The sequence below is a fragment of the Ochotona curzoniae genome, unplaced genomic scaffold, assembly GCF_017591425.1.
Source record: "Ochotona curzoniae isolate NIBS_2020 unplaced genomic scaffold, NIBS_Ocur_1.0 scaffold_1037, whole genome shotgun sequence".
Classification (NCBI taxonomy): Eukaryota; Metazoa; Chordata; class Mammalia; order Lagomorpha; family Ochotonidae; genus Ochotona; species Ochotona curzoniae.
Genome location: NW_024467083.1, coordinates 5,856,343 through 5,871,505, shown reverse-complemented (window position 1 = coordinate 5,871,505; position 15,163 = coordinate 5,856,343). Strand labels below are relative to the sequence as shown.

General features: G+C 48.1%; 1 non-coding gene across 1 annotated transcript; it reads right to left on the bottom strand.

Moving 5' to 3' along the window:
* Positions 1 to 349: 349 nt before the first annotated feature.
* Positions 350 to 434, bottom strand: TRNAR-UCU. The gene is given in 2 exon segments: positions 350 to 385; positions 398 to 434. It is a non-coding gene; the product is annotated as a tRNA-Arg (tRNA).
* Positions 435 to 15,163: the final 14,729 nt, after the last annotated feature.

Sequence of the window (15,163 nt, the reverse complement as noted above, 5' to 3'; positions counted from 1 at the left end):
GCACGGGCCGCCAGCGTGCGTTCCTGTTCCTCCCGGGCAGCCCGAGCCCCGAGCCCCGAGCCCCCGCCCCTCTCCTGGAGGCCCCCACGCCGAGACACCTGGCGCGACCGCCTGCTTTTCCTGCACGCCGCCGTCTGGGGACGCTCTTCTGCACACCCGGATACGCTCCGGCCCTCAGCTACTGAGGCACAGGAGCCCAGGGGATGCAGGACGCTGAGAGCCGCTGATAAAAAAAATGTAACGTAACGAACGTAACGAGGAGAGAGTAAGAAAGAGGGTCTGGGTAAAACTGTTTAGCAAAAGGGTGAGAACATGTAGTTAAGAAAAGGAATTAAGAGAAAAATATCCCCGACTCCGCCGGGACTCGAACCCGGAACCTTTGAATGCCTTCAGCCTCTAGAAGTCCAATGCGCTATCCATTGCGCCACGGAGCCACCTGTTGGAGTCTCCGCGCATCTGCCATAGTAAGCCAGAGGCGACGGCCTCGCGCGCTTCACACCGCTGCCGCCTCGTCTTCCTCGTCGCCCCCGCCGGCCGCGGCGCTCGAGACACCGGCAGCCGGAGCAGCCGCCTGAGACGCGGGCCCGAGGCGCCGCCGGAGGCCGACGAGCCCCGAGAGGCAAGAGCGGCGGCGCTGTGCCGCTGCCGGCCGGCCGCTCGCCGTGGTGAGCCGCCGGAGCCCGTCTCTCCGACCCGCCCCTGCCGAGCCGGACGAATCCCGGCCGCGCCCTTTCCTCCCCGGCTTCCCCTTCGTGCCGCGAGCGCCCCCGCCTACCGCCAGGTCTCTCCGGGCGGCAGCTCCCGGCCCGCCCGACCCGGAGATGCAGGCCCAGGCCGGCCGTTGTGCCGTTAGAGCCGGGCCGGTGACGCCGGGCACTTCCGTCGCACCTCTCGGTGGCCGAAGGCGAGCGGCTGCCCGTCGGACCCGCGGGGGGCGTCGGCCCTGCGCGGCCCGGGACCTGCCCCTGTGAGGAGCGGCGGGCAGCGCCGGCGACGGCTTGTGTGCGTGCTTATGCGTGTATTATTTACGCGGGGTTCGAAAAATAATAATTTTTTTAAAAATTCGATGGGGAGGATTTGGGTTGCATTTCGCTCCCCACAGACCCAGAGCCGAATTTCTGAGGTATCCGGGCTCTGGCGGGCTGAGGGGGGCGACGCGCCCCGCGCCGCAGCATCCCCCTGCGACCGCTTCTCCCAGCGCCTGGGGCTCCGTGCACGGGCGCCGCGCAGCCGCCGCAGCCCACGCGCAGGGAGCCCGCGGCGCGCGTGGGCGGCAGCCGGGGAGCCGGGCGGCGCGCGTGGGCGGGCGAGGGGCGCGCGCCCGAGAGCGCGGCCACGGGGTTTCCTGCTTAGGAGGGCGCGGCCGCCTCGAATCCGAGGGGCGGCTCGGGAGGGTGGGGTCTCCAGTGCCCCCCGACTCGCCACGAGCGCGACCCCGAAACCACGCAGTGAGAGGGTTGAGATGAAAGCTGTGTGGTTGCTAGGCAACCGCCGCGGCCCGCAGAACCTTGGCCGGCTCTGCGCTCCAATCAGCGCGCGGCTCCCCGAAGCGCCGGCCTCGGCATCGGCTGGCCGTGGGCGCGCTGTTCCGGCTGTCTGCGCGCACCCTGCGGTCCACTCCCTTCTTCCCCGCCTGGGGTCACCGGGCGTCCAAGGGGAGTAGTCTCCCAGGAAGTCTCTGGTGTGGCAGGGATCTTGATGTGCTTGTTTAGCGCACCCTCCACAATGTCTCTCTGGGGGTTCTTTCGTCCCGTTGGGAAGAAGAGAAAACTGTAGTTCTAAAGCGATTATGTGACTGTAATTGGGGACAACCAGCTAGGTGTTGGCCTGTTGACACAAGGACGTGTGTTAACCTTCGCAGTTTCATGAGTGCTGGCAGAGCACACTACACACTCGGGTCAGAGACGAGAGGTAGATACTCTAACAAAAGCAGTTACCAGGACATCAGCAGGTTGGCATCGGTGGCCTGAACCCCAGTTGGCACAGGGATGAGGCCCGTGGGCCTGGGCGCTTGCTTGTACACAAAATAGGTTGCCGTACAGGAGAGGAATGCAGAGCTTGGGAGATGTACGATGTGAGAGTGAGCAGTAAGCAAGGCTGTTCTTTGTTCCGTGCACAGACATTACCTCATCTCTCAAGACTGCACGCAGCGCACACAACCCTGAGAAGGGGCCCGAGTCAGGCGTGCACAGAGCCTTACATTCTTGGCACATGCAGCAACAGCGTGCAAAAACACCCCAAGGGGCATTGCCTCTGCGAACAAGCCAATCCGTGCGAGGGCTCTGATTGGTACCAGGCCTGTCTAGCTCTTTCCACCCTAACATAAACCAAGCTCCTTGGAAGCAAGCATTTTATGTATAACATAGTTATGCCTCCTCTCATGAAATGAAACAAATGTCTCTGCATTGCACGCAGGAGGGAGGCTCACGCTGGAGGAAGTTAGGCCTTAAAGTGGAAGGTGGCTTAACGTCGTAGTGAACGCTGTTCGCACAAATCGCTGTTGAATGTTTGAATGCAGCAGGTGCTTGAAGTCCCTCAGCGTCTCTACTGGTCGTTGAAGTTTTCCCCAAATATGGGAGGAGAGACTCGGCACCCCTCTCCCCCCACTGAAAAACCATAAAGGAGGTCTGCCTGGGGTGTGGGAGCCTTTAATAAGATTAAGCAGCAATTCTGACTCCTCTGTCAAGGTTCTGGGGAGGGGAAATTGGAAAGGAAGCTACATGGTAAGGGAAGATGTGCATGTGCCTAATGACACTTAATGAATCAAGTAATTTTAGATATTTGATTTTGTTCCACTCATTGTGTCCAGAACCCTTCTGTCTAACATTATGGAAAACATTACCAAGATTCTGAGATAACAGCGAGGGTTGGAAAACCAGGCTTGTTTGAAGCGCTCTGTGAACAGTCAAGATTGTACTCGAATGCCCTGCAATTGGAAGGATGGGGGAAATCACCACGGGGTGAGTGCTGGGTGTGTGGTGGTTCTGTAGCGATTAGTGAGCAGTTTATAGTGAGTTTGGCCTTAGGGACCACTTGAACGTGAAAGGGAATGGAAATGTTTAGATCCAGTGTTCCCCTTTGATTAACTTAAGGGTAGAATTTTCTCATGCAAGGTTTCACAGGTAACAGCAGCCAAAATACAGCTTGAAGCCGAGTTCCTGCAAGTCAGAAAGTGAACGGCCAACAGAGGGAGCCAACGCACAGGTTATGATCACAGCAAGAGGCCAGGGGCCCTATTAAATACCACTTGGTTTTTTTGGTGCTTTTTTTTTAGAAACTCAGACCTTACATTTGCCTTTGAAGGTGTGGGGAGAAGAGGTCTTTAGTTGCAGTTTTCATGTTTTGAAGGCAGCTTTTGGTTTTCATTCTGTGTTGTTCGTGCTGAGCAGCCATTCTCAGCATCCTCCCTGTCCCCGCCTCAAAATTCTAGGTATCTACTACACGAATATTTCTACATATTTTCATTAGCATTGCTTTGCTTGAGAGGATAGAACTATTCGAGTCCCAGTTAAATGAGTATTTAGGGACAGTAGAGTTGGGTTTACTGTAAGGAATAGGATGAAGTTTAAAACATAATTGCTACTTTCATGAATGAAACTCCAAATTCCCTGGGAGGCCTATGACCTGCATATGAGGAGCCACACATAAAGAATGCATGATAGTGCACACACAGGTGGCAGAATGACTGGGCATCTGCACCAGTCAGGTGCTTCTGAGTTTTCCACCCTAAGATAAAATGTACACAGTACTGTATGCTAACTCTAAAACATAACCCATAAGGGAATTTTTAAAGATGGGATTTAAAAAGCAAACAAAAACTCAGGAGGCTGTGGTCAGATTCCCGGTGCTCAAATCTTGGCTGTGCCCCTTGGCAGGACATGATCCTCCACTTCTCTAAGCCTTCTTTCCCTCATCTGAGGACACATCCCAAGACTGTTGGGAGTTAATCCTTGCATGGATTTGTGTCTCTGTCGTGGAACACAGTAAGTGTGCAACAACCGTCGGCTTTTCTGATTTAGTCAGCAGTTCTTTTTTGTTTTTTTTAAAGATTCGTTTATTTATTGAATAGTCAGATATACAGAGAGGAGGAGAGACAGAGAGGAAGATCTTCCATTCGATGATTCACTCCCCAAGTGAGCGCAACGGCTGATCCAAAGCCAGGATCCAGGAACTTCTTCCGGGTATCTCACACTGGTGCAGGGTCCAAAAGCTTTGGGTCGTCACCGGGCTCTAGTCAGCAGTTCTAAATAAAGAGATCTCATATCCTACTGGAACAACCGCAGGTGCACATGCAGCATCAGCTAAATTTGTTACGACTTAAATCTCTTTCCTACCTCTTACCACACACCTACTCAATTGTTAGGACCCAGCATGGAATGCCCACCTTCAGTTGCAGACCTCACAGGTCTCCCCTCAAGAGTTGGAGAGGCTTTTGTTTTCGCTTGTTCCACCAATGTGGCTTCTCAAAGCAAGGGTGACTGCCATCACTCCATGACTTGTGAAGGCTGTAACAAAATCAACTCACAATGTTGAGATGGTCTTATTTCCCATCCTAAAATATTTTAGTACTGATTTTCAGATGGGCCAAAACTATACCAGCTGGCAAGATGGGAACAGGAAAAGAAAACTTTCCAGGATGAAGAAATTTAGATATAGATACAAGAAAAGGGTCTAATAGGTGATTGTGGATATACAGTTGGGGATAAGGAGAAGTACAGAAAATAGTTAAGCAAGTGAAAGTGCCACCAAGCTTCAGCTTGGTCAAAGCTTTGCTTTAGATTGATTAACGTCAGACATGACATGCAAGCTGAACAGAACGGGGTCAGAGAGTCAGGAGATTACTTTACCCCGTTTCATTTGTATTTGATGTTTTCCTATGATTTCTTCAGCAAACAGTCTTTGAGGACATGGTTGTCACAGAGGTGACCTTGAGAGCATACAAAGACGAAAAATATACGTGTTTGGTTTGAGCTTAGTGAAAAGGGCAGAAGGACCATAAGCAACTGGGGTGTAAGGTTAAGATGCCCATGTGAGGTAAGGATCCCATGCACAGAGCTTTAGGGACAGAGATTATGAGGATGGCCAGAGAGGGAGAGTTAGGAAAAGAAGCTGTACTTGAAATGGGCTTGCTAACTTCAGGCAACTTGAGTGCACGGAATTCCAAAAAGATCAGCAAATAGATTCAGGAGAACGTTAGGACAAGGCCTGGGAAATGGTACAGGCTGAACAGTCCAGGGTTCAGTGTCTAAAAGGCTTTGGTTGTAGCATTTGCTGGTGGGGAAGGTCATGGGGGTTGGAAGTTGGACCTCTCTGTTTCATGGTTCTGGGCCTGCTGCGCATTCACAAGAGACAGGAATTACAGCTCAGGATTGAGAGTGTATGACTCAACCCACAAAAGAAAGGGTCTGGGAAGAGCTGGCATTCAGAAGAGGGCATTTAGTCACAAAGGAGAGCTGAGTCAGATGCAGGGGTACCATGTCTGAGGCAGAGAGCAACACCAGTTCCAGGTTCCGTGGATGGTGGATGGAGCCTGCTGACCAGGTTGACTGTAGGGCAGAGGAAGGATGTAGGACTATTCCCTGTCAGTGGAAGCCCCCTGACTGCTCTTGAGGTAGCCAGGCTTTCCAAGGCTGGAAAGGCTTTTGGCTGCACAAAGACAAGGACACATTGAGATTAGCCAGGCTTTCCACTAATGTCTGAGAACACTGTGATAAGACAATCTGGACCTCGTGCAGTGGCTCAATTGGCTAATCTTCTCTCTTGAAGTATTGGGATCCCATATGGTAGTTGGTTTGTGTCCCGGCTACTCCACTTCCCATCCAGCTCCCTGCTTGTGGCCAGGGAAAGCAGTAGAGAATGGCCCAATTCCTTGGGACCCTGCATGGGAGACCTGCTGGAGGCTCCTGGCTGCTGCCTTCGGATCAGCTCAAATCCAGCTGCTATGGCTACTTGGGGAGTAAACCAGCAGATAGGAGGCCTTTGTCTCATCTTCTCTGTAAATCTGCCTTTCCAATTAAAAATAGATCTTAAAGAAGAAGACAACAAATGTTGCATCTGATTCCCAGATACCTTTGAATTCTGAAGCACTTTCAAAGCTCTATAGTTTTTTTGTGTCTGCTCTGAGCCTATACACGTCTCAGGGTGGGAGAGCAATGTCCTTCCTTTCTCCTTCTCTCTTGTTGACCCCTGTCCCTATTACTTCCGTTAGCAGTGGCAAACCCCTTTGGATGTTGGTGACATGGATGAATGTAAAGAATTTGCTTGACTATATGCTACATCTTCTGCGTTAGATCAGACTCTCTTGAAAGCCAAACACCCTTGCTTTCTGGTTCTTTAGTAATTCTCTCCAAAGCTTAGTACATCACACTGTACACAATGGGTGCTCCAGAAATGTTGCCCAAATGACTCTGTGGAAGTAGAAGTCAGTGATATCCAGTATTGTAATTCCCATTTTTAGTGACTGCCTGGAGAGGAGGGCTTGAATTCCACACCCTCACAGCCACATTTCTTCTGTTCAAGCTCTTGATACTTGATGCAATGAGTCTTTTTTGGCAAGTGTGTGGGGGTTGGAAGTGTGAGCTTTACACTAGGTGTCACAATGTTTAACTTTCTTTTTGCAGTTGAGAATAAGGATATATAAACAGTTTACCCCAGGCACCATTCTGTTTTCCATGTGTTTAGGACCTCATTTAAACCTTGTGACACCCTGTTATTGCCCCAGTCCCAGTATGGGAAGGCACTAGGAACGAGTGATCAGGTGCCAGCCCCAGGTTCACGGGTCACTACATGGCAGCTGAAGGAAATTGGAAGAGAACCAGCAAACAGCTTGGAACAGGCTGGCTTGAATAGCAGTCTTCAAACCTGCCACACTAGAATCTCTCTCTCTCTTTTTTAAAGATGTATCTTGTTTATTTGAAAGGCAGTGTTACAGAGAGAGAGATCTTCCATCTTTAAGGAGTGATTCGAACATCTCATATTGGACCCTGTGCCATTTCCTGCTTCCCCTTCCCCACAGCTCGTGAAATTTGTGCCCTTCCGGTTATCCACCAATCAGATGTAACCTCATGGCATTTTACCTGAGTCCCACTCCCCAGTCTCTGGCCCGTCCCCCTAGTCTCCACCCGCCTACCTAGTCTGTGGCTCAGATCATCTCAGTCACCAGAGCCTGGGACCAGCACACAGGCTGCACAGCTGCTCCTTTCTTCTCCCCTTCTCTCCCCTTCCCTTCTTATCTGGCTCTTCCCTGTCCCCTCCACCTGGCTCATTCCCCTGCCCTGGCAGTCCCCACGCTGCCACCAGGGCAAGAGACATGTATCTTGACGCCTAGGATGTTGCCAGAGACCATTGAGATCATTGAGAATTTCTGGGATTGGGATTCTCAGTATTTTTTTTTAACCTACCCACTGATTCTCACAAACAGCAAATTTGAAAGTCATTGCTTCCACCCTTCCTGCTAAAGTGTTGATCCTGGGTCTGAAAGCGGATTACAAAAGCAGGAACACATACCTTCCCCCCACACCTGCTGAATTAACATCTGCATTTTAATAAGAACCCCAGGTGATTTGTTTGCAGTAAAGTTTGAGAAGCAATGGTTTAGGACTGTTAGGTATTCAGACTGCTTATTCCATTTGGACTTCTGATATTAGCACTAATCCTTAAGAAAGCGTAAAAATCCATGAGAAATCTTGGAATGGGGTGGGCATTGTGGCACAGCTGTTGACTACCCCTTGTAAAATTGGCAGGAGAAGGCATAGAGCCTACATTGATAACTGAACTTGGCTACCAAGCTAATGAGCAAAGAAAATTCTCTGCGTCTAAGCCAAGAGCTTCAGCTCTCTCCTTCTGATGTGTTCCTGTCAGACCCTAGCAAATGGTCCTAACAACCTCTTGCCCCAGGAAGGGTCTTGTTATTTGTTGTCAAGTCTCTGAGGCTAACTGGAAGCATTCCCTAGTTTTTACTTCTGTGATTCCTTTGTTACTGATTTAGAATGTTGTTTCATTCACCTTGTCTAAAGTTTGGAAACTGTTTGGCAAGATAAATAAGTTTAAGATCTTGTGGGCAGTATTAGTTTCAAAATGTCATCCACTCTCTACTCTGGAATCTTATAATCTCATCATTAAACCTGAGAACAAGTGTCAGTGGCACAGCCTGGGATATCGCTGTAAGTGAGCGGGAGGAAGACTGCTTTAGAGCTGGTGGGTCAGGGAAACATGGCTTGGTGGGCTTTGGAGACAGTTGGATGACTGGGAAATTACCTGACCTCTCAGAACTCATTTTCTCACCACTAAGGTAGGGAAATTAATATGTGCTTCATATGGTTGTTGTAAGATTAACAGAGCTGCTAACACACACTGATGTGACAGTAAGTTATCTATAATAGTGGTTTATTAAAAAGCTGTCTTTGGGGCAGGTACCGTGGCATAACAGGTAAAGCTGCCACCTGAGATAGCTTCCCATGCAAGCATCAGTTTGTGTCCTGGCTGTTCCACTTCCAATCCAACTCCCTGCTAATTTGCCTGCAAAAGCAACAGAAAATGGCCCAAGTGTTGAGCCCTTGTACCCATATAGGAAATCCAAAAGAAGCTCCTGATGCTATAGGGTTTTTGACCCCAAATACAGCAGCAACCTCTGTTTTTGTCTCGCAGGAAAGAAGAATTTTCGTGCGGACACAGTTTTAAAGCAAGATTTATTAGAAAAGTTGAGAAAGGAGGCTCCCGTCCTAGCGACAAGAGGGGGCTCTAAGATAGAATGGACCCTTACCCCCCTGCCATAGTGGCAGAAGGAAGAGTAAAAAGACCCATATTAATGATGGGGAAGGCACCTTTTAAAGGTTTCCCTCAAAGATGTTTCTCCATAAACAAAAGAGAATTCCTGGTTTCCATGGTACCTGGCCTTGGGACAAAAGGCCAGAAAGGTGTCACTAGCCAACTTCCTTGGTCCCTTTCTAATGAAAAAGAGACCAGACTGAGGCCCTCCCCCTTGGCAATGGCCTGAGACAGAATCAGGTTGATGCTTCAGGTGGGGAATTGATATGTTAATGTCGCCCTTGTCTCTTGGGAAAGTGTGTTCCTGATATGTTAAAATGTGCACTTTTCTCGGGAGAGATGTGCTCTGGTGAATCCAAGACATGGTGGGGAAAATACCCCTTTATATTTGAGAAAAAATAATGACTTGGAGACCCAGAATTCCCTAACTGCCTACTACCCCGTCTAACTCCTCTCTCAAAGGGATGTATAGCACCTAACTTAATAGGGTTTATGCATAGTACTGGTTAGAGGGAAAGAAAAACATTCAAAGCTGGGAAGGAGTAGGATCTGGCTGTCTCAAAGCTCCAACAAGATGTATCTTGTAGCAGGAATAAGAATACAAAGTAGATTTGGCCTGGTGTAATGGCTCAATGGCTAAATTCTCACCTTGCAAGAACCTGGATCCCATATGGGTGTGGTTTGTGTCCTGGCTGCTCTACTTCCCATTCAGCTCCCTGCTTATGGCCTAGGAAAGCACAAGAAGATGATCCAAAGTCTTGAGACCCTACACCCAAGTGGGAAACCCAAAAGAAGCTCCTGGTTTTTAGCTTTGGATCAGCTCCGCTCCAGCCATTGTGGCCATTTTGGGAGTAAACCAGTGGATGTAAGATCTTTCTCTTTTTCCTTCGCTCTATAAATCTAATTTGACTTTTCAATTAAAATAAAATAAACAAATAAACCTTAAAAAATAATGCAAAGTATATCAAACTAAGAATAGAAGACTAGAACTCTCTAGAGAGAACAAATGAACAAGAAATTAGTAACTAGAGCTGAGTGCAAAGGTATATGACTTAGATTCAGCTATAAACAGCAGCAAACACCAAGAGCCTTAAAACTGGAGCTTAATTTTTTGTTAGGTAACAAAGGTTAGGCAAGCTGTCTGTTATGGAAATGGCAGGTCCATATTCATTAGGAATTTAGCATTCTATTTTGCTGCTCTGCTGTTCTCAACAGCTTTTACCTCATGGTCCAAGATGGCAACCCAGGCTTGAGTCATGTCCGTGCTTCATTCTGTTGTATAGAGGAAAGAGCAGAGTGAGTACGCCACCTCCCTTTAAGGAAGGGTTTTCCATTGTTAAGAATATAGACCATTTGGGTCACCTAACTTACTGGAGGTTGCTATCCACATTACAGTATATTTAGCAGTATTCTTGGCCTCTACCCACCAGAGGTCAGTATAACTCCCAAGGACACCCTTGGTGAGACAGAGATGTCTACAGACGTTGGCAAATGCCCTCTGTGGGGGCAAAAATCTCCCCAGCTTTGTGAATAACTGCTCTCAGTTGACTTTGCTGGATCTCTTCGTGAGCCCTCTGCTTACATGCTCTTGATTAAAACTCAGTCATAGAGGCCACTGTGAAACATAAGAAGCTAGGAAACATAGTATTATTCCAGACAGCTATATTCTCAGCTAAAAATCAGGATATCAGGATTTAAAGAAAAAATATTTGCCTTATTTATTTGAAAGATAGATAGATAGATAGATAGATAGATAGATAGATAGAATGATAGAATTCCCATATGCAGGTCAATCCCCAAATGCCCCACAATGGCCCAGGCCATGCCAAACCAAAACCAACAGCAAGAAACTCTTGGGTCTCGCACATGAGTGCAGGGATCCAACTAGTTGAGCCATCACCTGTTGTTTTCCAGGGTATGCAATCACAGGACAATGGAATTAGTAATGGAGCCAGGGCTCAAACCCAGGAACTTTAATATGGGATATGGGCATCCCTAATAACACCTTAACTACTATGCCAAATAGCCATTTCAGAATTTACATTACTAGAAGATGAGAATAATTTGAAGATGATGTAAATGTAAGGACAGCGCCATACTCTGGCCATTGTTTCAGATCCTCACTAGTATTTGAGGATGTACTGCTAAGTAGAAGAGTGTATGGTAATCATAGCCAGTGACATTCTGGATCTGTGAAGAGGGGACTGTATTCCAGAGGCTGAGCCTTCATTCTAGAAAGATGAGCATGTGCTACTTCCAACACATGGACTTATCTTGGCTGCAGAGAGTGCAGTAAAGCACAGAATTCCCTTGGCTTTGGAGAGCTTTCCTTTGCTTTCCTGTCCCATGAATTAGCACCAGTGTTGTTTTCATTTCTCCCTCCCTCCATCTCTTCCTTTTAAGGCTTTTAACCCTCCCTCCATTCTCCTTTCCTCTTGCCTTACCTTTTCCTTTCTCTTCTTCTTCTTTCTCCCCTTCTAGCCTTAGCCACTTCCCTCCATCCTTTCCTTCAAGAGGGTTTATAAGAGGCTTGGATATATAGAACCAGGGAATCAATGCCTGGCTGTAAGGCCGCGCAAAGTGAGGACAGCCTTACCGACTCTCGAGAAGGTGAGTCTCCCCAGTGATCAACGAAGATGAGGCTTGATGCAAAAGCAGGAGGATTTATTCAGATGCCAGTGCACTGGGGCTGAGGCCAGTTCCTCACGCAGGAGGGTAGGCACATCAGCCCCGAGCCACTACACAGCATGCTTTTTATAGGCCAAAATCACTTACACATAGGGCAAAGGCTAAAACCATAAAGCCATAAAATTAGGGGCTTTCCGCTGACCATAGCCTCACAAGAATGCTGTTCCTTATCACAATTCCCCTCAAGTTTGCTTTTCTCAGACCTTTGGAATCTTCTTCGATAAGTCAGGGTCTTTCTGTCTCTGGGGACTTTCTGTCCCCTCTCAATTTCTTAGTCTCATTTCCTTCTGAGATACCAATCTTCAGCTGTTTTTGTACTTTGTATCCTGAGTTTCGACTAAACCTAATTATTTACCAAAGACATCCTATTCAGCTATTCTCAGCGAGCGAGATACAGAAAGCAAAAATGCAAATTGAACACCTCTATTCTAAATTTTCTTCTTCATGGCCTGGTCTTTTCACTAACTTAGTCGTTCAATCTCTAGGCATCAGGGTCCTCATTTGTAAAACTAGGGACTGTCCAGGTGATCCCTTAAGGTCCTCCCAGCCCTAAACACTAAAATGTTTTGATCCTCCAAGGTCCACAGGACTGCAGGAGCTAGCAGAGAGAGCTTCTCCCCCACCCCTAAAGAATGACACCATGGCAACTACCAGCTGGGTCTTTAGCTGCCAGACTTTCATGCCGTTAAAGTCCCAGCTTGGCAGATGTCCTTAGACTCTCCCCACTTGCTCTAGAGATGCCTGCTTGACATGAGTGACACATTTGTCTTGCTAAATCTGACCAACTCCAATCATGCCATGTGTGCCTCATTTCAAGCCTGTGCTGTTCCAGCCAGATGACTGCTTCCTGGGCTCTCAGGAAAGGCCTGAAATCATCCTCTTGATGGCCCAACTGACCTGGAGAGGAACCCCCATGTCCTGTTTCTGACCATGGCCTTCCTGTTTCTTCCTATCTAAGACTTTAGCTTCTTTCCCTCCAGTGGGGACATGGTTCTGCCTTCATTCCCTTATCACAATTGTTCCCTTTCCTTGTGTAGGTTTTGCACGTGTCAATGCTCAACCTGAACAAGGATCCCATCCCCACTCCACATACACAGGCATGCACGTGCACATGTATACACGCATGAGCACACATATATACATATGTAGAAACACATCCACACTCCCCTACCTCATTTCCTGGTCATGATTTCTGCATTCCTTAGGTTACAAGAGTGAACATTCCTTCCCTGGGGAGATCTTCCCTATCAGCCCCAAGCTAAAGGATGGCTGCCCTCTAATTTATCCCATAGTGTTTGTCTCTCCTCTCACCATCCAGTGTGTTTGTCTTTTCCACCCTGATTTGACTGCTCACCAGCCAGCAGCTTTGAGGAGCTGAATCCCTTGATCACTACTGGATTGATGTTTGGCATACAGTGGGTCCTTAATACATGAAGAATGAAGGAGGCTGTGAAAAGGAAAAACATGCGGGCACATGTGCCAGGTCATGTTCTGCACCAGAAATGTGAACAAAGGGACTCCAGGCACTGGGAGCAGGGAGGCATGGGTGGCAAGACCTCTCAGGAGAAATTTGTACTTGAAGGAAGGTGAGGGAAGAGGAAAGAGCAGGCAAGGCAGATACTGCAACAGCGATACAGGCAAGAAGCAGGGCATTCTTGAGACTTCTATGACCTGGGGAGAAGACTATGGGTACCTCAATGGGCAGATGTGGGGCCATTGTTGTGGGCTGCGAGCGAGATCATATCAGACATGTCTAAGGCTTATTAAGGAGTCTTTATTAACCAAGCTTGGTGATAATAGAACACAGTAGAAATAGCAAATTACAAGTCCATATGGCAATCCAAACAATCATAATACAACCAAACATAATCCAACCATAATCCAACCAAACATAACCCCAAGAGGAACAAATGTCATTACCCTTAAGTCCATCCATTAAGCTGAAGACCTATGTCCCAGCTTCCCCAACAATATAAGTTATCTTAAGAGACATGCAATGAATAACCTGGACACACTTACAAAGCTGCAGACATTCACCTTTCCCTGGCTTCTCTACCCGCATTCCACTACTGCTAGGCCTCACCTCTCCTGGAATTCCTGATAGTACACAAACCAGAAAGAACATTACTATATCTATTATCCAATCTAAGCAGGACACAGGGACCATGCTCAGGGCATTACCTGTCCTGGGTCAGCCAAGAGTTGAGGTGCCAGAGTAATGGAAGCACCTGACCAGAAAGAGAGTGAGCACCTCGCTTCTCAAGCCTTTTAAAGGGGCTTGTGAGGGGAGTGGTTACACAACAATGCAATATCGTCCCCGCTCAGTTGCTAGGTGAGTCACAGGTGGGCAGGAGCGAATACCTAAGTGTTGTGGGCTAAGGAGTTGATTAGTGTTCGTTGGCATGGGCAGGAACAGGAACTGGGCTTGTAGCTAAAAACACCTAGACTAATTGGACTCATCTGCATCCAATATCCTGGCTAAATTAGGATGTGGGGGGAGTGGTTGCGGATGGAATTAATATTCCAATTCTGTTAGGACCCACTTTCAGGACAGAGGGTGCTGACTATCACTGGCTGCACCACATAACAGCCAGCACCCAGAGCTGGCAGAACTGTGGGCTTTCAGCCACTGCTTTCTTCTCACTGGAGGACTGGCCTCTTTTCTGCTCTATTCCCCTTACCTGCCCTAGACTACTTACTTAAGAGCTTCCAACATCTTCAGCTTCAGAGTTCTTAAGGCTGCAAGGCAGTCTATAGAGCAGAGTTCTTTTTTCTTTTTATTTTAAACGATGCTTACATAGTTGATCATGGTGGGAAGGATCAGGGGTCAGGGAAAATTGAGTGTGATCATTGTTTCCAAGTTTTTAGTTTCTTTTTCCTGGATCTGAGGAAACACAGGGAGAAGCCACACCTAGCCTCCCAACTGCCCCAGTACCTAGGAATGGGGAACAGTCACCCAGTATCAATCCAGGGTCCTGATGTGCCATTCACTCTGAGGGTTCTGCCCAGGTAGTTTCAATAGTTCTGTAATGTTGATCTCGCTGATCCAAGGATGAGGGAACACTTTTTTTTTTAATGGAAGTACCTCTTTTTTTTGGGGGGGGTATTTATTTTTGTTGGAAAGGCAGTTATACAGAGGAGGAGAGACAAAGAGGAAGATCTTCTGTCCTATGGTTAACTCCCCAAGTGTCCACAATGGCCGGTGCTGTACCTATCTGAAGCCAGGAGCCTGATGATTCTTTTGGGTCTCCCACATGGGTACAGGGTCCCAAGGCTTTGGGACATCCTCCACTGCTTTCCCAAGCCACAAGCAGGGAGCCGGATGGGAAGTGGGGTTGCTGGTATTAGAACCAGCTCCCATATGGGATCACAGTGCATTCAAGGTGAGGACTTTAGCTGCTAGGCTATTGTTCTGGGCCTGAGGGAATATTTTCAATGTCCATTGGCTGACATAATCCATCTTAGAGTTTTCTTTTGCTAAGATATTTGCTGTCATCATTGGGCTGGGATAGTTGTCCAATCTGCTATGTCCAAATCTTTGTTATGGTACAGATGTCTTCTGAAACTCAGTGGGCTGCCATATGCTGTATGTTTATCTAGGCTAGATGTCTATTAGTTTGTCCTTCCCACTAGGGAGGATCTGTTCTCACAAGTAAGCCCAGAGACCTGGGCCAAGCGACACAGATGCCACTGGACCCCTGACCTCTGG